We start from the raw sequence: 19,506 nt of genomic DNA, 5'->3' as shown, positions 1-19,506 counted from the left end.
GGAATACTGCTCTCCCCTCTGGGCTGGTGCTCCTGCCTCACACCTAGCTCGTCTTCACGCTGGTGAAACCAAAGCTTTCAGAATCATTGGAATCTCCTGCGATGAAGCTGATTGGAGGGGCTTTTACTCTCTCACCGCAGGCAGGTTGGTGGTGTTTGTGTTTTCTACGGACTCTTCTCCGGCCTTGCTCCCCCAGCTCTCTCTGTGCTCTGTCCCCCAAATATTCCTACAGGTCGCACAAGATCTGCCAACAACCCTCTTATAGTCAAACTGCAAAAATCAAGATTCTCTGCTCACCTTCACTCTTTCATTCCCCTTTTCTCCCGCCTCTGGAACAAACTCCCCCACTCCCTTCAATCCCACTCCTCCCTCCAGGTCTTTAAAACAGCTGTTCACCACCATCTCTTATCTTCCCCCATCGAAAACCTTGATCTTTTCTACCCCCGGTAATTCACCCCAGAGTCCTTGCAGTGTTCATATGTTTTATTCCTCTCCCACCTCCCCCCAAGTCCTCCCGATGTCCCTGCTCTCAAATGTTGTGTTTGTGTCCTCCCCCCCCCCTCTCTCCCCATCTTGTCTGCCGCTCCCCTTGTTTTTTGTGTTTTGTGTGTCGGTTTGTCTTTTTGTGTGATTAATGTTAGCTCTTTCACGAGCCTCGATCTTGAATACAAAAAAAAAAGAAAAAAAAAAGAGGCAGAGCTTGGATATACCTGATGGATAGGGTAAAGGATGTAACCAAGCTGGGTATGATTGAGGGAAGAAGAGGAAGAGGCAGAGCTTGGATATACCTGATGGATGAGGGAAAGGATGTAACCAAGCTAGGTATGATTGAGGGAAGAGGAGGCAGAGCTTGTATATACCTGATGGATAGGGTAAAGGATGTATTCAAGCTGGGTATGATTGAGGGAAGAAGAGGAAGAGGCAGAGCTTGGATATACCTGATGGATAGGGTAAAGGATGTATTCAAGCTGGGTATGATTGAGGGAAGAAGAGGAAGAGGCAGAGCTTGTATATGCCTGATGGATAGGGTAAAGGATGTATTCAAGCTGGGTATGATTGAGGGAAGAAGAGGAAGAGGCAAGCTTGTATATACCTGATGGATAGGGTAAAGGATGTATTCAAGCTGGGTATGATTGAGGGAAGAAGAGGTAGAGGCAGAGCTTGTATATACCTGATGGATAGGGTAAAGGATGTATTCAAGCTGGGTATGATTGAGGGAAGAAGAGGAAGAGGCAGACCTTGTATATACCTGATGGATGAGGGAAAGGATGTAACCAAGCTAGGTATGATTGAGGGAAGAAGAGGAAGAGGCAGAGCTTGTATATACCTGATGGATAGGGTAAAGGATGTATTCAAGCTGGGTATGATTGAGGGAAGAAGAGGAAGAGGCAGAGGTTGTATATACCTGATGGATAGGGTAACGGATGTATTCAAGCTGGGTATGATTGAGGGAAGAAGAGGAAGAGGCAGAGCTTGTATATACCTGATGGATAGGGTAAAGGATGTATTCAAGCTAGGTATGATTGGGGAAGAAGAGGAAGAGGCAGAGCTTGTATATACCTGATGAATAGGGTAAAGGATGTATTCAAGCTGGGTATGATTGGGGGAAGAAGAGGAAGAGGCAGAGTTTGGATATACCTGATGGATAGGGTAAAGGATGTATTCAAGCTGGGTATGATTGAGGGAAGAAGAGGAAGAGGCAGAGCTTGTATATGCCTGATGGATGAGGGAAAGGATGTATTCAAGCTAGGTATGATTGGGGGAAGAAGAGGAAGAGGCAGAGCTTGTCTATACCTGATGGATAGGGTAACGGATGTATTCAAGCTGGGTATGATTGAGGGAAGAAGAGGAAGAGGCAGAGCTTGTATATACCTGATGGATAGGGTAAAGGATGTATTCAAGCTAGGTATGATTGGGGAAGAAGAGGAAGAGGCAGAGCTTGTATATACCTGATGAATAGGGTAAAGGATGTATTCAAGCTGGGTATGATTGGGGGAAGAAGAGGAAGAGGCAGACCTTGGATATACCTGATGGATAGGGTAAAGGATGTATTCAAGCTGGGTATGATTGAGGGAAGAAGAGGAAGAGGCAGAGCTTGTATATGCCTGATGGATGAGGGAAAGGATGTATACAAGCTAGGTATGATTGGGGGAAGAAGAGGAAGAGGCAGAGCTTGTCTATACCTGATGGATAGGGTAACGGATGTATTCAAGCTGGGTATGATTGAGGGAAGAAGAGGAAGAGGCAGAGCTTGTATATACCTGATGGATAGGGTAAAGGATGTATTCAAGCTAGGTATGATTGGGGAAGAAGAGGAAGAGGCAGAGCTTGTATATACCTGATGAATAGGGTAAAGGATGTATTCAAACTGGGTATGATTGAGGGAAGAAGAGGAAGAGGCAGACCTTGTATGGATGAGGGAAATGCAGACCTTGTATGGCAGACCTTGTATGGATGATCGGGGGATGGATGAGGGAAAGGATGTAACCAAGCTGGGTATGATTGAGGGAAGAAGAGGAAGAGGCAGAGCTTGTATATACCTGATGGATAGGGTAAAGGATGTATTCAAACTGGGTATGATTGAGGGAAGAAGAGGAAGAGGCAGAGCTTGTATATACCTGATGGATAGGGTAAAGGATGTATTCAAACTGGGTATGATTGAGGGAAGAAGAGGAAGAGGCAGACCGTGTATATGCCTGATGGATGAGGTAAAGGATGTAACAAAGTTGTCTCTCCCAGTGAAGTAGTGCATGACAGGGATGTTTGGAGAAATCTGATCATGAATGTCACCAGAATTTGAACACGACTTGACGAGCTAGATAACTAAATAATAATGTGGATGACATCAAGGCTCAGCAATTCTTTATTTTTCAAGTGTTTATAATGTATAATAGGGCAAGGGTTAAGGAAGTATAGAGGTGTGGCTGGTGATTTGGAAAAATAGCTTGTAGAAACTTCACAGAAAATCTGTAGTTATTTTTCCATGTAGATTTTCATTTATTTCGATAAAGTAATTCTCCAAAGAGAATCTTTAGATATAATTTTTTTATTTTGATATAAATTTATATAATGTTTTGGTATTTCTATAAAACATTATCTGGAGAAATCTTATCAAATGGAAGTTCTACAGCTTTCTTTCAAACTTCTCTGTGTAATTTTCCCATGTAGAACTTCCATACAGTGTGATAATAGTTTTAAACTGGAAGTGTTTCAGAAATGACCCGTGGAAGTACAGTGCATTCAGAAAGTATTCAGACCCCTTCCCTTTTTTCACATTTTGTTATGTTGCAGCCTCATGCTGAAATCGTTTAAATCCATTTTTTCCCTCATCAATCTACACTCAATACCCCATCATGACAAAGAGAAAACAGGATTTTAGGAAGTTTTGCAAATTTATTAAAAAGAAAAAAATGAAATATCACATGGACAGAAGTATTCATACCCTTTGCTATGACACTTGAAATTTAGCTCAGGTGCCTCCCATTTCTCTTGATCATCTTTGAGATGTTTCAACACCTTGATTGGAATCCACCTGTGGTAAATTCAATTGATTGGACATGATTTGGAAAGGCACACACCTGTCTATATAAGGTCTCACAGCTGACAATGCATATCAGAGCAAAAACCAAGCCATGAGATCGAAGGAACTGCCTGCAGAGCTCAGAGACAGGATTGTGTCGAGGCACAGATCTGGGGAAGCCTACAAAAAAGTTTCTGCTGCACTGAAGATTCCCAAGACCACAGTGGCCTCCATAATTCTTAAATGGAAGAAGTTTGAAACAAACAGGACTCTTCCTAGAGCTGGCCGCCCGGCCAAACTGACCAATCGGGGGAGAAGGGCCTTGGTAAGAGAGGTGACCAAGAACCGATGGTCACTCTAGCTGAGCTCCAGAGATCCTGTGTGGAGATGGGAGAAACTTCCAGAAGGACAACCATCACTGCAACACTCCACCGATCTGGGCTTTATGGCAGAGTGGCCAGACGGAAGACTCTCCTCAGTGAAAGACACATGAAAGCCGACAGAATCTTGTTTGTCACAGTCTGAGAGTCCTTTCAGTGCTTTTTTGCAAACTCCAAGCGGGCTTCGATACGGTCTGGCACCCCGCTCTGCTCACCAAACTCTCCTCTTCTGGTATCCATGGAAATCTCCACGCTTGGCTTGCGGACTTCCTCTCTGGTCGTAGTCACGTGTGGCCCTGAATGGATTTCTCTCATCTCCCATGCCTGTTCTGGCTGGAGTTCCCCAAGGTAGTCTTCTGGGCCCTGTGCTTTTTCTGGTCTTCATCAATGGTCTCTCAGACTCTCTGGAAAATCCTCTCTATCTCTTTGCTGATGACTCCACTCTCTGCCGCTCCATTGCTCATCCCTCAGATTGGCAGTCTGCAGCGTCCTCACTCTTTGCGGACCTGGACAAAATCACAGACTGGTCAAACAAGTGGAACATGTCTTTCAATCCTGACATATCTCACACTCTTTCTATGTCTCTCCGAAAAGACCGACTGGACAAACCTCCCATATACTTTCTCAACAATCCTCTCGAAGAAGTTCTGTCGCTCAAAGCTTTTGGGTCTCACTATCTGCCATGATCTTTCTTGGAAAAACCACATTTCCAATCTGGCCTCCAAAGCCAGTCACCGACTGGGCATCCTCCGTCGTGCGAAGTCCTTCCTTGGCACAACTGAGCTCCTCACCACATACAAGGCTTGCATCCGCAGCTCAATGGAATACTGCTCTCCCCTCTGGGCGGGTGCTCCTGCCTCACACATAGCTCGGCTTCACGCTGTTGAAACCAAAGCTTTCAGAATCATTGGAATCTCCTGCGATGAAGCTAACTCCGAGGGCCTTTCACTCACTCACCGCAGGCAGGTTGGTGGTCTTTCTGTCTTCTACCGACTCCTCTCCGGCCTTGCTCCCCCAGCTCTCTCTGTGCTCTGTCCCCCAAATATTCCTACAGGTCGCACAAGATCTGCCTGCAACCCTCTTATGGTTAAACTGCCAAAATCTAGGCTCTCTGCTCACCTTCACTCTTTCATTTCCCCTTTTCTCCCGCCTCTGGAACAAACTCCCCAACTCCCTTCAATCCCACTCCTCCCTCCAGGTCTTTAAAACAGCTGTTCACCACCATCTTTTATCTTCCCCCATCCAAAACCTTGATCTTTTCTACCCCCGCTAATTCACCCCAGATCCACTTTTTTGAAATTCCAACTTCTTTCCTGGAAGTCCTTGCAGTGTCCACATGTTTTATACCTCTCCCTCCTCCCCCTAAGCCCTCTCGCTCCCACAGATCTCTCGATGTCCCTGCTCAAATGTTGTGTTTGTGTCCTTCCCCCTCTCTCCCCATCTTGTCTACCGCTCCCATTATATTGTGTTTTATGTGGCGGTTTGACTTTTTGTGTGATTAATGTCAGCTCTTTCACGAGCTCTTTCACGACAAAAAAAGAAGAAAAAAAAGAAGATATATATCATATCATAGATATATTGTGATATATCTCATGAGCAGAGATATCTCATATTTTGCTATATGTATGTATATTCGAAAATTATACACCGATCGTCATGAAACTTTACCAAGTTGTAGAGGTAGTCACAACTGAGAGGCCTATTGATTTCGAGGTCAAGGGTTAAAGGTCATCTTGAGGGTCAGATTTCTAAAATCGTCATTTTTCATCCGATTGACTTTAAAGTTGAACGGCATTTATATATTAAGTCACTGAATTGGGAAAGCAACTATTTTTGAGATCAAAATGTCAAAAGTCAACACAAGGTCAAACTTGTAAAATCATCAATTTTCATCTGAAAAATCGTCAATTTTCATTCTATTATCTTGAAAATTAAACAGCAATTGAAATTTTGAAAATGTTAAAATGAAGCAGTACAAAATTCTTGAAAATTAACCAGAACATCATGGAATTGGGAAAGCAAAGAAAGCCAAAAACGACATATAGCATTACATTTCAAAAAGTTGATGTGATATTTCATGACAAAACTTGGTGGATGAGTTGGGTAAGTGACAAGAACAAGTCGATTAGCTTTTGGTTCAGGTCCGAATCCAGATCCAACCTATCAGTGGATACAAAACGTAAACTGTTCAGTGTTGTGGAGGTATGCACGCTAACGAGTGCTGTTCTAGTTCGTCCTTTTGTTGGATGGATTTGTTGTCTGCATAGTCTCATTATTAATTAGAGCATTGAAGAAATAGTGATATATTAACAAAACAAATGCATGGACAGCCTGTTATTTGAAATAAAAAAATGGAACTTGTACCTGCAACCTTCTGTAGGAGGAATAAGGTGTGAAATACCATTGTGACATTGTTTGTGTGTTTGTTTGCAGCTCGTGTCACCATGCAATAGTAGGAAGCTGCAAGCTACTATAATTGGTGAAGTTTAACCTTGAATGACCACCAGACTTTCACAAAGCTGCTCATCAAGTGATGAGACCTGCACAGCTGTATGAAAAGGGCACCAGTAAATCTCAAGAACAGGTAATTGAACATACAACCAGGCTGGAAAATAAACAAGACCTTAATAATATCAGCAAAAGCTTATAATATGCTCCAGATACGACGATGAAACAACAACAACACAACAACATGCATTTTAAGGCCATTTTCCCTGCCAGAGCGGGGGTTAGCCTTGCGGTCCCCATGACAATCTTCTCCATTTTGCCCTATTTTCTGCATCTCCCCTTGTTAACCCCCTTGCCCGCATTTCTTCTTCCACCATCTTTAGCCAAGTCTTTCTCGGTCTTCCCCATCCTCTACTTCCTTATACATTCATTTCCATCACTCTTCTCAACCAGTCACTTTCATTCTTCCTCAACACATGACCAAACCATCTCAACCTGTTCCTCTTCACAGCATCCATCACATGCTCTATTCCCATCATCTTTCGTAATTCATCATTTGTCTTCCTCTCTCTCAACGATACTCCACACATCCACGGAACCATTCGCATTTCCACCCTTTCCAGCCTTCGTTGCTGCTCTACGTTCATGACCCATGTCTCGCTCCCATAAATCATAACACTTCTCGCACATGCAGCATACACCTTTCCCTTCAGCTTCAACGACACTCCCCTCCTCATCAGCACGCCACTCAGTTCCCGAAACTTCTTCCATGTACATCTCACTCTAGCAACCGTTGCCGAGTCTGATCCACCTTCTCCATTCAGCATGTCTCCGAGGTAGCAAAATGTTTTCACACCTTCCAGCTTCACGCCGTCTCCAAGATCCAACTCAACATTTCCTCCATCTGCAGCTCCCTCTGTGCACACCTTACATTTGAATGCAGCTGCCACACTGGTTAATGACCCTCTAAGACCACTACATTTTTGATGAACCCACTCAGCGCACATTGGACATTGAATGGAATTCACTCCGACACCCTTCCTGCACACAGCACACGGCCACTTCCCAGTTCTTTCCACCTCCCCACATGCTTTACCACTTGCCATCACCTTCGTCTTTCCTATATTCACCTTCAGACCTTTTGTCTCCATACATTCCTTCCACTTGTTCATCTTTTCCTTCAGTCCATCCATACATTCCGCAATCAACACCAGATCATCTGCATACAACAACTCCTACGGTAAATACCACGGTAAATACGACGGATGAAACAATCCTCCATTAATTTATATCGACCAATCTCATATTAAGTACAATATCCAAAAGACGACAATCCAGAGTGAATCGTAGAAGACACTTAATTTATTAACTTGCATTTGTTGCTCATAATTGGTGGTCTTCACTGATGTGCATCAGATATTCTCCGACAGTAGGACAGCAACAGAAAATCCTGACACACAATTGGCTAAATATTGAAGATGTTTTCCATATTTTTTCAAAGAGCACTATGCTGAGCATTCCCTATGCCGAGTGATATGCTGATGAAAACCAACAGGTGACTTTTTGCAAGGATGAAACGAAGCAAGACTTCCATAGGGGAAATTTGAGAATAAGAGAAATTACCTGGATGAAGAGAGCAAATTCCATGTGCAGATGGAGGTGGTACCTCATCCCTTTTTCTCATGGATGCCATACTGTGCTTTTAAAACGTTTATCCAGATACACCCTGTGCTGTTGGAAGATACAACAAACATCAGATTGAAAGTGTGATGTTTTTTTGTTTTTTTCAAGCAAAATGACCTTTTGCGATGTCTGGATTCAAAAACGTCTTTTTTTGGAAAATGTTTTTCGAAAGGACAAGGTTGACATGAAAACAGACTCGAATGTTTCCCCCTTGAAGTTTGCCTCCAAATGCAACTCGAATTATTTTGAAATTAGCACACATTAATTACATGATGTGCAATCGTAAACTGAATGCATAATGATGATGTGACGTGCAATAGTAGCTGCTGCACAAGAAACTGCATTGCAGAATATATGTAGATTAATAAATGAATTCAATGCAACCCGAGTAAATGTAACTTGTGGGTCTATGAAAGGGATTAATTATGGCTTGGCACATATATGTGTATATGTATGTATGTATATATACAGTGCATTCAGAAAGTATTCAGACCCCTTCAATTTTTCACATTTTGTTATGTTGCAGCCTTATGCTGAAATCGTTTAAATTCATTTTTTCCCTCATCAATCTACACTCAATACCCCATAATGACAGAGAAAACAGGATTTTAGAAGGTTTTGAAAATTTATTAAAAAGAAAAAACTGAAATATCACATTTACATAAGTATTCATACCCTTTGCTATGACACTTGAAATTTAGCTCAGGTGCCTCCCATTTCTCTTGATCATCTTTGAGATGTTTCTACACCTTGATTGGAGTCCACCTGTGGTAAATTCAATTGATTGGACATTATTTGGAAAGGCACACACCTGTCTATATAAGGTCTCACAGCTGACAATGCATATCAGAACAAAAACCAGGCCTTGAGGTCGAAGGAACTGCTGCAGAGCTCAGAGACAGGATTGTGTCCAGGCACAGATCTGGGGAAGCCTACAAAAAAGTTTCTGCTGCATTGAAGGTTCCCAAGAGCACAGTGGCCTCCATAATTGGCCGCTTGGAGTTTGCAAAAAAGCACCTAAAGGACTCTCAGACTGTGAGAAACAAGATTCTGTGGGTTTCCATGTGTCTTTCACTGAGGAGGGGCTTCCGTCTGGCCACTCTGCCACAAAGCCCAGATCTGTGGAGTGTTGCAGTGATGGTTGTCCTTCTGGAAGTTTCTCCCATGTCCACACAGGATCTCTGGAGCTCAGCCAGGGTTACCATAGGGTTCTTGGTCACCTCTATTACCATGGCCCTTCTCCCCCGATTACTTAGTTTGGTCGGGCGGCCAGGTCTAGGAAGAGTCCTGGTTGTTCCAAACTTCTTCCATTTAAAAATTATGGAGGCCACTGTGCTCTTGGGAACCTTCAATGCAGCAGAAATTTTTTTGTAGGATTGCCCAGATCTGTTCCTCGACACAATCCTGTCTCTGAGCTCTGCAGGCAGTTCCTTCGACCTCATGGCTTGGTTTTTGCTCTGATATGCATTGTCAGCTGTGAGACCTTATATAGACAGGTGTGTGCCTTTCCAAATCATGTCCAATCAATTGAATTTACCACAGGTGGACTCCAATCGAGGTGTAGAAACATCTCAAAGATGGTCAAGAGAAATGGGAGACACCTGAGCTAAATTTCAAGTGTCATAGCAAAGGGTATGAATACTTATGTTAATGTGATATTTCAGTTTTTTTGTTTTTTTTAAAAATAAATTTGCAAAACTTTCTAAAATCCTGTTTTCTCTTTGTCATTATGGGGTATTGAGTGTAGATTGATGAGGGAAAAAATGAATTTCAACGATTTCAGCATAGGGCTGCAACATAACAAAATGTGAAAAATTGAAGGGGTCTGAATACTTTCTGAATGCACTGTATGTATATATATGTATATATATATATATATATATATATATATATATATATATATATATATATATATATATACATATATATATATATATATATATATATATATATATATATATATATATATATACGTATATATATATATATATATATATATATACAGATATATATAGATATATATATATAGATATATATAGATATATATATATATATATAATCGTTAGATTAAATAAGACGCGGACGTAGCTTCAGGACGTCGATCTTTAATTGTCGACAAGCTTTCGACCAACAAAGGTCTTCTTCTGAGTCGGCCCCAAGTTCAACGGAAGTGAATTGGGGCCGACTCAGAAGAAGACCTTTGTTGGTCGAAAGCTTGTCGACAATTAAAGATCGACGTCCTGAAGCTACGTCCGCGTCTTATTTAATCTAACGATTATTTATTCAATACAAATGAGATGCCCTGCTCGTACTTTGGAGTTTCTACTATTTCTTACAGTTATATATATATATATATATATATATATATATATATATATATATATTGTTGCGGAGATGAGGACTGTATTTTTTTTATTGTGTGCTGTATTATTATTATTATTGGTTATTCTGCGCCCCCTGCCTCCGGAGCTGTGTAAAGGTGAAAGGGCATCCCATAATTAGTCCACAAGCATACACGTCAGCCAAATAATAGAATACCCCTGTTTGATAGTTATCTCTTATTCTGTGTTTTAGAGTAAGGCTGTGTCTCCCATTAATTGAAGTACTCCATTGCACCAGTGAAAGAGAATAGATCCCCTTTCATTCCCATCCCCAAAAATCTCCATTTCCTTTTTCATCCCCTCTCGTGATTGCCAACCCTCGATTACCAATTACCTCCCCTCCAAAACCACCATTGAACATGTGCTCGGGTCGGAGAAGAAAGGCGTGCCCGCCCGTCGTCATCAAGGGCGGAGCCAGAGGGTCGCGCGACCAACCAGGGCTGAGGTGAGCACCCCGATGGGCGTGTCCTGAAGGCCGGCGGCTTAATCGCCGGAGGCATTATAAAGGCGCGCACGCAAGAAGCAAGTTGGTTGGTCGGAGTTGGTCGTCAAGAGAGAGAGTCAGTCAGTGGAGTCGGTGGTCAGTTGGTTGCGTTGGTTGCGGTGAGGAGTCGGTGGTGGTGGTCAGTTGGTTGCGTTGGTTGCGGTGAGGAGTCGGTGGTAAAGAGTGAGTGGACCAAGAAAGAGTTGAGGGTTTGGACCAGACGAGTCAGACAAGGCCTGGCAAAGCACGCGACGTCCACAGCAGCCACAACAGCAGCTTGGGGGGCCTGAACGGCGGTTTGGAGCAGGGCCGTGAAGGAACGGCGGCTGCTAAACGCGCCGGTTGTGCTGCAGGACCCCCTTGGACCTTCCCCTCCCTCCAGCCATCCACCTCCTGCCTTTCCACCCTTCTTGTGTACGTGAGTTTGTTTTGTTTGTTCTGTCCCTGGGTTAATTAAGTCTGTATAAGCTAGTATTTGCACTGTGTCACCTGCGTCTTATGTGTTGTAAATAAACTTGATTGCTCCTTTTTTTGGCTTGTGTGTGTACAATAAATCCAATTACTCTTCTGTCCGTCTTCTCGTTTTATTCCTTTTCCTTTTTTCCTTCTCTTTCGGTCGCTTTAGAGGTTTCCCGATTGAATATCTGTGGTGCGATCTGGTCAACGTCGGGTGGAATCGGGTTCTAATCGGGGAGTAACTGTTTGGTCGCGGTTGGACCATCCGCTCGGCCCATCATAACATCTTAAACCGCGTCCGTAACAATTGGTGTCTGGGAGTGGGATTCGAGGCCCGAACCAAATTTTTAAAACGTCTAGAAAAAAAAATTTGGTCAAAATTACGAGCTGCCGAAATTTTGTTGTTTTATAAAACCCGAATTTTGAGATCGCGCCATGGACAATCAAGGCGATCGGATGTCGGTGGGGGAGATAGACGGGTTAGGGGTAACCCAGGACTTCGGGGAAGAAAGGGAAGAGGAGAGCAATGAGGTGGTTGAGGGTGTATCAGGTGCACAAAATGGCGGCCTCGCGCACATGGTTATTGTGGCGCCAAATTTAGCCACGCCCGTGACGGTAGCAGCGCCGCCGATGGATTGGGGCCTTTTTATGATCCAAATGAAGGCCCTTATGGATGCTCAGAGTGAGCAAATTAAGGCTCAGAGTGAGCAAATGGGGAACTGAATGGATGCTCAGAGTGAGCAAATAAGGGCTCAGAGTGAGCAATTGGGGGAAATGGGGGGCAAAATGGGAGAAATGGGGGAACGGCTAGAAGCTAAATTTGAGGGGTTAGACAATGGGATAAAAGGGGTGAAACATGGGTTAACGGGGGTAGAAAACAGAATGGCCGCTCAAGAGAATCAAATGGAAGGGATGAAAAAGGGGTTAGAGGGGTTAGAAAACAGGATGGAAGGCAAATTGCGGGAGATAGGGGAGCAATCCGCCCGAGAAATTAAACAAATGGGAGAGCAGATAGAGGAGGTAAAAATCAGGGTAGAAACCAAATTGGATGCTCAGAGGGATGAATTGGGACAGATGAGGGTGGCATCTACAAAGGAGATGGAGGAGATGAAGGAGGAGATACGACGAGGTGTGAGTGAGGAGGTCTCGGGGCAACGCGAGGAGGTAAAGCGAGGTGAGAAGCGTATGGAGAAAGAAGTGAGAAATAATACGGCTAGGTTACAGGGGGGCATAGAAGATCTGACGGAGGAGGTGGAACAGCTGACGGAGGGACAAACGGAGTTAGTGGAGCAGGTTCAAAGGAACACTGCAGTACTCGGAGGGTTAAAGGCGACACAAAAAGAAATTAAAAACGAATTAATAGCGACACAGAGGCAATGTCAGATGGTACGTGAGGAACTGACAATGAGGGTGGACGAGGTGACAGAGATAATGGAGACAAAGGACCGGCAGGTGAGGATGCACATAGAGACGGTCACGGTAGCCTTAGAGGACGAACTTGAGGAGACGCACCGAGAAATAAAAGAGGTTAAACAAAAATTAGAGGAAGTGGAAGAAGAGGTGAGTGAAATTAAGAAGAGACGGACAGAAACTAAGAGAGAAATAAAGGAGGAGGTAATGGAATTGGTACAAGGTCGGTGCTCAACTCATGATGTACTGCTCACTAACCAAATAAAGAGTTTGCAGGTGGCAAAAGAGGTGCGGAGACGAGGTGCCAAGGTGAGTGGCGAAATATTCGGCAATGTATATGATGTGAGGAAAGCTTCAGTCGGCTTGGGAATTGGTTTGGATCCGGGTGTTCGTGAAAGGCCGTTGGTGAAGTGTGTGACAGGTCAGGTGTGCGAAAAAAGAGGTGTGCAAGAATGTCCGACCATGGGGTGTGTGAGGAAAAAGTGCACGCCAAGGAGTGAGTGTGCCGTCAAGAGTGAGTTGGTCGAAGCGCGTGTGCGAGGGGGTACATGGAAGCGCGGTGTGGTGAGTGTTACGGAGGAAGTAACGAGAGAGTGTACACCTGTGGTGAGTGTTACAGAGGATGTAATGAGAAAATGCACGCCTGTGGTGAGTGTTACAGAGGATGTAATGGGAGAGTGTGCGCAAGAGTGTGTGCGAGAAAGGTGTGTAACGGACAGGTGCATGAGGAAAGAGTGCGCTGTCGAGAGTAAGGGTGAGTGCGTTGTCAAGAGTGGTGGTGAGAGTAGTGAGAGTGGCACGGAGCGTGAGTTGGTTGTGACAGGTGAGCGAGGATGTACACCTGGAATGGAAGGATGCACACCTGGAATGGTAGAGCGTGTGTGGGAATGCACACTGGATTTGGTCGTGAGGCACGTGGTTGGGTGTGCGGGTGAAAGCACACCTGTGATTGTCACAGAGGAGGTGACCGAGGAAGGGGCGCGAAGAGGTGTGTTGGTGAGGTGTGCGAGCGACGAATGTGTGCCAAGGTGTTCGGTGGTCAGGTGTGTGACCAAGTCTGTGAGCGGAATGAGTGTACCGAGGTGTGTAAGGAAAGGTACGAGGAGCATGGGAACGGCTGGAGGTATGAGCAAGAAAGGGGTAGCGTATGCGTGTAACCATGCAGGTGAGGCATCGACGGTAACCGGGTTAGAGATTAGAGCGACTTATAGCCGAATCGGGCCCTCGGTGCGTGCCAGGCTTCGCGTGCCGCGAGGACCAGCGGGGATCCGAGCCACGGCGGGTTCGAAAGGACCGCCGTACGAGATCCACGCTGTGCCTCGCTTGGAACGGCCGCGTCCGGGCTCCACTAGGCGGAGCGGGCAGCCCGATAGGAAGGGTCGTCATGGCGACCACTTTTTATTGAGACGTTCCGGCAGCTCGAGATCGGGCAATTGGATGGCTCCGCGCCGAGGTGGTGCGTGGGATCTCGGCACGGGTAAGCCCCCGTCCCTGCACCGAGTGCCGGACGCATCCAGCCGCCGGCACCAAAGAACCCGCGTTCATTGCTCGGCTGTACGAAGCCGAGTTTTAGAAGGGAATTGGCGCACCGAGAGGATCTAATAAGTAGACGGGTGATGAGGATAGTGTTTTGGCCCCAAAATTAGAAAAAAGCAAAATTTGATGATTGGTACGGTGATTGGCAGATGATTGGCAAAATTTTTGATTGGCTGAAATTTGATGTGCCAAATTTATGGTAGGACCTCCCCGATGTGGTGGGATGGCAAATCCACCATCCCTCACAGGGTGGGGCAAATGCGCTATAGTTTATGGGGTGATGGCAGTGAAAACTAGCCCGGGTGGGTTAGGTTATATTGATAGGGATCTAGCGAAGATGACATTAGGTAACGTTAAGATTAGTTAGTGACTGATACCTGTAGTGGGGACGCAGGTAGTTTAGTGTGGATGATAATGATGTGGGAGCGCAATAGTTTAAAGGGACGACTGGGAAGCGCAAGTTTCAGAGGGGAGTAGTTCGATGAGATGATGCCGTGTGTGTGAGGATTGAACAGGTGTGATTGCACAGGTGTACAACTGAACAGGTGAATGGAGCAGTGTATGAGGGAGTAGTGGTGATTGCGTGTTGTGCTGACCAAATGGTCCAGGAAGAAAGGAGGGTGCAGGTGGCACCAGGTGTGAGGGCACAGGTGTGCAACAACAGGTGTATGTGGCTATGTGGAATAAATGGTAGTGTGGAATATCTGGAGTATTGGAATGGATGGTCGTGGAGTGAGTATGGTGGAAATTGTGGAGTGGAGTGGATGGTGCGAAGGTGTGAATGGGGGAAGAGTGGACCCCCATCACGGATACCCGGGGCGGGTAGTGTAAGTGTTAGGTAGAGGGTATAGGTAAATTGTGGTTGGATATTGGCATCTGTGGTGCGGGTGAAAGAATGGTCTTTGGATGGGTGCATTAGTGTTGTGGAAATGGCTGGGCGTGTAGCCTGTTAGTGTGTGTAGTTGGTTGGGCGCTCCACCACTGTGAGGATGTCGGCCAGGTGAGGCCGCAGGTGGGCTCTGGGAGCCGGTAGTAGTTGTTGTGGATGGGGCCCGAGGATCCGGAGGACGGACCCGGGTAGCCCAGTGCCAGAGGGCACCGAGTGGGGTGACAGAGCCAGAAGGGGCTGTCCCCAGTTAGTTAGGTTAGGGTGAGGAGCTAGGTAAGCTCAGGTGGCAACTACAGTGGTGGAGGTGTGCAGGTGGGTCGACCTGCTGGGAGAGCTACACGTCGCAGCCCAGAAATTGTGCGAGGGCACCGGGAGATGAATCGGGGGAGTGAGACCCCAAATTGAGAAGCACCACAGTTTAGTCAATGGGAATTGGTTGTTAGAACCCATAGTGTAAGTGGCCAATGGATTGGCAGGGAAAGACCCCGGGTAGTGTAAAGTGTGTTAATGTCATTTAGAAAGTAGTTAGGATGAAGTCTCCTCGCACCATCTGCATCCACTCACCTGAGGTGACAGGTACTCCACACCATGCCATGGTTTGATTATTTTTTTTATGATGCAAATGTTTGGATTGTGAGACGCATCATGACGTGGGTGTGACATTGTGCTTTGTTGTTCCATCTCTTCCTCCTTATGAGGATTGATGATGAATTTGGTGATGGCAAATTTTGAAGTAGAGGGATTGTGGAGACGAATTTGGTATAGGGGAAATATGGGGAGACGTGACAGTAGCGACGGATTGGTAATGTGTAGATTTTTGTACATATGGGGTAAGGGCAAGGGTAGTGTAGGTGACAGGGGGGTGACGTACGGTAGGGACGAGCTTTCTCACTTCGCCCTCCGTACGCATTTCGCCTTGCATTGCCTTATTGATGTGTACCCTTGTGACCATACCCCTCGCTCAATTGTCCCTCTTTTGTCTCCCACATGACCTGTGCGCCATTGGGCGCCGAGGGGAGCGTGCGTGGGTCGGCCATTGTGCGCCCGAAATTCCCAGAACCAGCTGTCTGCATCGATGCACCACATTATGGACCACATGTCTGTGGCCGAGCACCACCTATGGACCCCATGGGTTGGGGCATGGCCCCTCTGCTGGAACCGGCCATGAGGGCCCGAAATCTTGGTGGCGGACCTTGGCCACAGGGCACCGATGCCCCACAGGTGAACCACACGTAGTCGGCCCTGTGGGCCATAAATAAAGAAAATAAAAAGGACACATTGGGCACACTTTATTGCAAATAGGCCACCAGTAAGAAAATGAAAGAATGACAACATCTGGAAGAACAAATAATAATAACCAGCAGAGGGAGCCGAAGAGCAAGAGATCACCTGCAGGGTTAGGGGTTGTTGATTTATATTTTATTCTTGAACAATGGTGACTGCACCGATTGGTGCTTGAGGGTGCTTGTATTGGTGCGTTTTTGGGTGCTTTCATGGTGCATTGATGCAGAGCAGACTGTCTCCCCCCCCCAGAAAGAACAATCACAGGTCCTGGGTTAGTTTTGTAAATAAAAATAGCGTCATTGTAAATAATGCTCCCCACCGTCAGTGTATAGTTTGAAGACCATTCCGCAATTCGTTTAACTGTGGGCGTAAGTCTGTTAGGCAGGGTGCAATGGAGCAGCGGGACACATTTATTTATGTTTTAAAACTGTCGCACTCAGGGTCAGGTTAAAAGTAGAGGGAACTACACCTACGTGTCACACTAAATAAAAGTTGTAGGCCCGGGCCGTGCCTAAGAGGAGGAGGGTGCAGTGTTGCGGAGATGAGGACTGTATTTTTTTTATTGTGTGCTGTATTATTATTATTATTGGTTATTCTGTGCCCCCTGCCTCCGGAGCTGTGTAAAGGTGAAAGGGCATCCCATAATTAGTCCACAAGCATACACGTCAGCCAAATAATAGAATACCCCTGTTTGATAGTTATCTCTTATTCTGTGTTTTAGAGTAAGGCTGTGTCTCCCATTAATTGAAGTACTCCATTGCACCAGTGAAAGAGAATAGATCCCCTTTCATTCCCATCCCCAAAAATCTCCATTTCCTTTTTCATCCCCTCTCGTGATTGCCAACCCTCGATTACCAATTACCTCCCCTCCAAAACCACCATTGAACATGTGCTCGGGTCGGAGAAGAAAGGCGTGCCCGCCCGTCGTCATCAAGGGCGGAGCCAGAGGGTCGTGCGACCAACCAGGGCCTAGGTGAGCACCCCGATGGGCGTGTCCTGAAGGCCGGCGGCTTAATCGCCGGAGGCATTATAAAGGCGCGCACGCAAGAAGCAAGTTGGTTGGTCGGAGTTGGTCGTCAAGAGAGAGAGTCAGTCAGTGGAGTCGGTGGTCAGTTGGTTGCGTTGGTTGCGGTGAGGAGTCGGTGGTGGTGGTCAGTTGGTTGCGTTGGTTGCGGTGAGGAGTCGGTGGTAAAGAGTGAGTGGACCAAGAAAGAGTTGAGGGTTTGGACCAGACGAGTCGGACAAGGCCTGGCAAAGCACGCGACGTCCACAGCAGCCACAACAGCAGCTTGGGGGCCTGAACGGCGGTTTGGAGCAGGGCCGTGAAGGAACGGCGGCTGCTAAACGCGCCGGTTGTGCTGCAGGACCCCCTTGGACCTTCCTCTCCCTCCAGCCATCCACCTCCTGCCTTTCCACCCTTCTTGTGTACGTGAGTTTGTTTTGTTTGTTCTGTCCCTGGGTTAATTAAGTCTGTATAAGCTAGTATTTGCACTGTGTCACCTGCGTCTTATGTGTTGTAAATAAACTTGATTGCTCCTTTTTTTGGCTTGTGTGTGTACAATAAATCCAATTACTCTTCTGTCCGTCTTCTCGTTTTATTCCTTTTCCTTTTTTCCTTCTCTTTCGGTCGCTTTAGAGGTTTCCCGATTGAATATCTGTGGTGCGATCTGGTCAACGTCGGGTGGAATCGGGTTCTAATCGGGGAGTAACTGTTCGGTCGCGGTTGGACCATCCGCTCGGCCCATCATAACATCTTAAACCGCGTCCGTAACAATATATATATATATATATATATATATATATATATATATATATATATATATATATATATATATATATATATATATATATATATGTCGGATTGGGACTTAGGACTTGGGACTCAGAAGACTCAGAAGAAAGGAGCAACGGATATATTTATTGGAACTCGCGTACTCAAGCTTGAGGACAGCAAAGTTGCATTGAAACTCACAAGGAATGACCAACAGTACAACAAGATGCTCTGAAATAATTCAATTAACATTGCTTTATATAAAGGAAAGTCAGGGGTGGAGTTAGCTCACAAGACACAGAGACAGAATGGGCTCATTGGGCCTCCCACCATAGTCCCATCCTGTTGTTCAGTTAATTAAAGGAAGTTCATCCAAGGCCAGTCATGGGTTAGCTCTGATAAGGAGATGGTCAGCATTATGTGACAACATGTTTACAACTTTCTGTATAGCAGCTGGCTTGGGAAAGTACAAAGGGGAGTGGACACTCGTAAAACTGTCAACTTGCAAGATAATGGCAAAGTCAGGAAAAAGGCAAAGAGAGATAAGAGTTGCCTCCAAGGCCTGGAAAGGGGAACTAGAGATTGTGCCCACGCAGGCCAGAGCACACAGGCAGAGAACTCCTTATTAGGATATTACACATCCTCAATGCAGTAGAAAGAACTCAGTATCATAAAAGAGTACAGTAGCAAGTCAAAACAAAACATATAATTGGTTATACTTGGTAATTGGTAAAGCAGCAAGGATATACAAAGGGGGAGGGGCATTACAGCTCCCTACATACCGCCCTTTTGGATCTAAGATACAAAGTTATCTATGAGCCAATCAAAGGCCTTTATTTCAAACAAAAACAGAAAAATCATTCAACATATCACGCGAAGGCAGCCCCGTAAGAATGTCCCGTACCAAAGCACCACACAAACTCAGTAGGATGATTCGCGTCTGTATGTGAGTATGCAATGTAAGGCCGTAAAAGCAGAGTGATCAAATGGCACACAAAATCCACCAAAAGAGGTGGGAGAGAGAGAGAGTGTAACTAAACGTAACGTACCACACGAATGCAGCCCAGTGAGCATGTCCCGTACCCAGTACCGCACAACGAACCCAGCAGGCTGATCCGCGGGTGTGTGGGTGCAAGTGGGTGTAAGTGGATGTATGATGTAAGTCGGGTGTAGATGGGTGTATGAGGTGAGACCGTAGAGACATGAAGATCGAATAGCGCGCCAAATCCACAACGAAGACCTCTGGTTCCACCGGGGTCCACAC

The 19,506-nt window shown here is 45.6% G+C and overlaps 1 long non-coding RNA gene across 1 annotated transcript in view; it reads left to right on the top strand.

The window, feature by feature from the left end:
* The window catches only part of LOC144888350 (uncharacterized), a 112,671-nt gene extending 97,638 nt beyond the window's left edge, over positions 1-15,033 (top strand). Inside the window, exon 3 of the long non-coding RNA XR_013620941.1 lies at positions 14,935-15,033. This is a non-coding gene — a long non-coding RNA (uncharacterized LOC144888350). The remainder of the gene's footprint in view (positions 1-14,934) is intronic.
* Positions 15,034-19,506: the final 4,473 nt, after the last annotated feature.

The sequence above is a fragment of the Myxine glutinosa genome, chromosome 12 (assembly GCF_964187855.1).
Source record: "Myxine glutinosa chromosome 12, kmMyxGlut1.1, whole genome shotgun sequence".
Lineage (NCBI taxonomy): Eukaryota > Metazoa > Chordata > Myxini > Myxiniformes > Myxinidae > Myxine > Myxine glutinosa.
Note: the sequence above shows the minus strand (reverse complement) of the source record. Positions and strands in the feature narration are given on the sequence as shown.